At 41.5% G+C, this 5,456-nt stretch overlaps 1 protein-coding gene across 1 annotated transcript in view; it reads right to left on the reverse strand.

Moving 5' to 3' along the window:
• The window catches only part of LOC106821441 (mitochondrial fission 1 protein-like), a 5,206-nt gene extending 2,068 nt beyond the window's left edge, over positions 1–3,138 (reverse strand). Inside the window, exon 1 of the mRNA XM_014826259.1 lies at positions 3,122–3,138. The gene's annotated coding sequence lies outside the window, so the exon portion shown is untranslated. The remainder of the gene's footprint in view (positions 1–3,121) is intronic.
• Between the last annotated feature and the right edge of the window lie 2,318 nt (positions 3,139–5,456).

Raw genomic sequence — 5,456 nt, forward strand, 5'->3', positions numbered from 1 at the left:
ACGATCCCCCCCTCCCGATGTCCCGAATATCGTGACCGTACGTCGAGCGGTTAAGATTTGTGCCCAACTGTTGACGGACGCACGCACGGACGATCATGCGATTCTACAAGCTGCATCTGACTTCGTCAGATGAGCTAAAAATGATGGTATATAAAGAAGAAATGTATTGACTACCAAATTCTGAATTTTTATGTATTCCCTATTGACGGCCCAATCCTAGTTTAGCACCATGTAATGTCTTTGATGTATCGGCATATTATTATTATACTGACTGTGTGAAGTTTGAAATAAAGATAGTAAACCATATCTAAATCTTTTTGAATCCGTTTGTGAACAACACACACCCCCGATTAGTTTAGAACTATTGCGAAAACACATTTGTGAGGTACCAAACCACAAGCAGTTTAAACGTTTCAATAGTAAAATGATAGTAAATAAACACAAAATGTATTTACTACGAAAGTTTCAATGTTTCTCTACTCACTTTCACCTATTATTAGTAATAACTTCCTATAATATGTAACTAAATAAATGCTCCTCTGCAACATGCACTTACATCACACGAACGCCACTCGCACTGTGCACAAGCAACTGACTGAACAGTGCCAATACAAATATATTCTCTTAGTTTCTCTATAATTTGTTGTTCCAATGTTTGTGCACAGTGGCGTGTGTCCAGGGTAGTGCATGTTACGGAGAACATTTGAACGGCACTAGTAAATACATTGAGTTTATTTACCATCATTTTGTTATTGAAACGTTCCAAGTCAACACTCAGTGACTCAGTGTCACTGTCACTGTCAGTGACTCACGCCGTCGCGAGTCACAACGCAGTGCGCAAATAAATAATAAAACGTCGAATTTACTAGGATTAATTGGTTATGCGTTACTAATCACGAGAATATTAGTTAATTACCATAAACTTGTGCTTTGTAATATCATGTAATATATACATGTAAAACTAAGTCAGAGTTACCTTTACGCACACACTCTATAATAATAGTCACTCTCGATATTGGACTACCGACGACAGGTGTCACTTTCCCCCGGGCGTAGATGGACGGTGCCGTTACGTGGCAGCACTAGTCACTTCGTACGCTTCAAAGTCCAAATCTTCCACAGAAAGATTCCAGTCATACTTCCGTGCTAGACATGGCCTTATTTCCCTAACCCTAACCCTGACCCTAATCCTAACACTAGTGCTGCCACATCACGTGACCGTCCATCTACGCCGGGGGAAAGTTAATCCCACCGACGACTGCTACTGATTTCTCTAGCAAAATGGTAGCTCTAGAACTATAGCCCTCCGCTCCGCCGGAGGGCTATAGAACATACTATGGAAATTTCCAAGGAGTAAGCGGGCACAATGTATTTCCAAGTGGAAGGGGTGGGCGGGTTGCACGCGGTTGCAAACCGCCATTTTTCATGCGCAGCGCTAGCGCCGTTTCCAACCGCGTGCAACCTGCCCACCCCTCCACTTGGAAATACATTGTGCCCGCTCACTAGCGAAAATGGCAGTTACAAGTTGTTAAACAATCTTAGTCGAAAAGTAATATAGCAAGTACAACATTTAAGCGTTAGTTTGCAGTTTAATTTTAGTGTTTGTAGTAACTTAAGACATTTGTGCGAAAGAGAATGTGCTTTATTTGGTATACCGAAGAAGTTATTAACCGCAAAAAAGTTGTCTTTGCTTACTCCCTGGAAATTGCCATAGTATGTTCTATAGCCCTGCGGCGGAGAGGAGGGCTATAGTTCTAAAGCTAGCAAAATGGTAGCCCGACCAGGCTGTGCGACGGATTGTCTATACAGCCTGACACCCTTCCATACAAAAAGCTCGGTTACGAACAGATTACTCGGTTAGAGTTTTTATAACAAGTGAACACTGTTCACGTTCCAAATGTCTGCCCTCTGTGTCCCCCACTAAAATTGCGGACTGTTCGCTGGCAGCTATGGATTCGTGCGCTGGCCTATGCATTCGGCGCACGGATCCATAGCTGCCAGCGCTGCATACTGTCGTAGGACGTTCCCGCGGTCGCGTGCGCCTTGCCGCGCGAAAGATCTGCGCTTAGCGCTTTGGATTAACACCTCCTTTCGGCAACGCTTCTCTAGTATCCCGTCTCATCTGGATGAATAACTCTGTATATCACAAATAAAACTATTCTATTACCACCTTTGACTTGCCTTGTTTGAAATATCAACGTTAACTCACAGTTGTCCTGAGCACTTCTAAACTAGAATGTATCTCTTAATTCATGGTATAATCTGCTAATTCTCACAGCATATCAACTTTCCAACCAGCTTTACCCGTCATGTTTACACTGCGCATGAGTCAATGGAAGAGAGACACAGAAAACCCGAAACGGAAAAGACTCGCTAGAAAATACTACAGAAATAGTACAATAGCTGCACGATGGCTCTCACACCAAAGCAAGTGAAACGATGTTCACAAATGTGTGGGCAATTTGTAAAAACCTTAGATGACATATGTTCTCGGATGTAGGGGTGGTTTACATGAGAACCGCAGATCGTTTAATTTCCCTTGTTCGATCCATTGCGGATTTTAGTCACAGTCTGAATGATAGTAAACATGGTGGCAAATTCATAAATTTTGTTGCATTCGTCTCAAAAAGTCGCTGTAACCCCGTAAGTACCCAGCGCATCGTAGTACTAGGTTACAAGAAGGTGGATGTATACCGATTCATTTGGTATATCACATGTGAAGTGTTCTTTGGCGATACTTGGCAAATAAGACAACTACGTGTTTAGCCGAAGCCAATGTTTGAAACGGTATTCTAACCCTAGCAATACCGTTTATTGAAGCTAGCAGGAGCGTATAATGACAAAGGAGTAAGAGAAGCGATTTGGTACTGATTTCACTACATTTTTGTCGTACGAGTTCGATGTGAATAAAAATACAAATGTATACAAACATGAGCTTCTTTTGTTCACTGGTCCTTATTCTATCTTCCGGTAGTATTACAAACCGCGTATAGCTTCCTTCGTTTTGACATAAATCATACTTTTGCACGACATGGTTTTCACGTTATTTACCGTCCGCTGGCGAGGACACTCTAAATTTGCACGCACAGCTCGTCATAGCCATACCACACGCCATACATACCATACCATACACCTGTCGCATAGACATAGTCATACCATGATACCACACGCCTGTCGCATGTTGCACGCCTGTTGGTGTTGCACTGTCATGGGACATAGCAATTAGCACACATCCCGCATGTCACAATCACAATGTCGATGACACATACCAGTGATTACCACATACCACACGCATGTGTAGTACTACTGTATGCCTTTGCGGTCAGTCAGCAATTCATTCATTGCATTATTGATAAGATCTGAATTGACAAAAGACAAATCAATAAGAATATCAACTACAATCTAGTAGTAACATAAAATGATAAACATTACAAAATTTTACACAAACCTTCAAGTGTACACAACCTATCGTAACACAAAGACGAGCTGTCATTGGTCGGGTTCGCACACGTCAGATATTTCGCACGACACCGTCTGTCTAGTGGCGCCGCCTCGTGTTAATTATTTATATCTGCTAGAAGTGTCTGCAGAAGTGACAACTCTGGTGACAATCTGCTAGAATGGTGTTTTGCTCTGATATCAGTGAGAACTTTAAATTATAATTATGAAAGTTCTATTCGGAACGATTTTTAGGAAAACTGAATTACATTTAAGAACTATATCTTAGAATTATATTAAATTTAATAAAAACAGATAAAGCCAGGTTTTTATGATTTTATTCATTTATATTCAATGAAATATAATAGTAAGTTTTTCTTAGTCTCAGGTCAGTGACTCCGAGAGAGCCATTCCAATGTTTTATTCCCATCATAAAACTACAGGGGAATGTACTCTCTATCTATCATTCAAATGTATATACGCGCAGTAGGGCGTATAGGACCCACTGGGTGTCTGCCGTGTAAGCGCCAACAGCTTTTAGTAATTTAACCATTTTAGTAATCATTAGGTGTTTATAGCAGTGTTAATTAAATTACTAGGTTACATAGTGGGAGACCTCTCATTCGAAGCATCGTCGAAATAACATAACTTTTTGTTAAAACTAAAAGTATAGATTAAAAATAGAGATTAAATATTCCTCGTAGTAGCTTGACGTGAAAAATGAACCCGGACGCTTCTGTTTTTAATAATAGGGATCCAAACTGTCGTAATACTTTTTAAATTTAAATTGGTCACTAGGTCGCATTAGGTGTCCTACATCACATACACAGGCAGGAGTAACATAGTGGGCGATCGCGTATGCGCAGTATCTCACGAAATAAAAAAACTTTTTTTAAAATTATAAGTTTAAAATAGAGATTGAATATTCTTCGCAGTGGCTTGACGCGAAAAATGAATCCAGCTGCCTCTCTTTAATCATTATAGGGGCCCTGATTGATGTAACACCATAGATATCATATAACACATATGATATCTATGTGTAACACTCATTAAATTTAAATCCGTCAGTAGATGGCGGTGGGTGTCCTATATCACCAGAGCATATAAATCACACGGTGATTTATATAATGCTCTGATATCACATACATAGTTGCATATCCAGCCTTTATAACAAATACAGTATTTTGATCAAATATTGTTTATAATTCAGAGAATATACTCAGATGCTATACGATTAAATGAGCGACACATTTTTCTTGCTTCTGCTCGACATTTATATGCTGTAACCGATCTAACCGTATCGTGTGTACGTTCGCTCGGAAATAGTGCTACACCGTAAGTTTTTTATGCATTTATGTTTATCAATAATACATATAAATTCACATACAGTTAATAATGCGGAGAAAATTACTACACAGGTAGAGCGTAGATCCGCGCTTAAATAATTACTTATCGTTACTTGTTTTTACCGTGTAGAAAGTAATGTGTATGTAGATCTACAGTGGTCGTGATGCATCCATGTAACTCTGCGTGCGTCCCTTCCGTTTGTGTGCGTGCGTGCGTGCGTCCCTTCCGTTTGTGTGCGCGCGTGCGTGTCCATTCCGTTTGTGTGCCTGCGTGCGTGTTCATTCCGTTTGCGTGCGTGCGTACGTCCGTTTCGTTTGTGTGTGTGCGTGCGTACGTCCTTTCCGTTTGTGTCCGCGCGCGCGTACGTTCCTTCCGTTTGTGTGCGTGCGTGCGTAAGTCCATTCCGTTTGTGTGCGTGCGTGCGTAAGTCCATTCCGTTTGTGTGCGTGCGTGCGTAAGTCCATTCCGTTTGTGTGCGTGCGTGCGTAAGTCCATTCCGTTTGTCACGGTGCGTGCGTGCGTACGTCCATTCTGTTTGTGTGCGTGCGTGCGTAAGTCCATTCCGTTTGTCACGGTGCGTGCGTGCGTACGTCCATTCTGTTTGTGTGCGTGCGTGCGTAAGTCCATTCCGTTTGTCACGGTGCGTGCGTGCGTACGTCCATTCTGTTTGT

Source organism: Priapulus caudatus, unplaced genomic scaffold (genome assembly GCF_000485595.1).
Source record: "Priapulus caudatus unplaced genomic scaffold, Priapulus_caudatus-5.0.1 Scaffold4, whole genome shotgun sequence".
Classification (NCBI taxonomy): domain Eukaryota; kingdom Metazoa; phylum Priapulida; class Priapulimorpha; order Priapulimorphida; family Priapulidae; genus Priapulus; species Priapulus caudatus.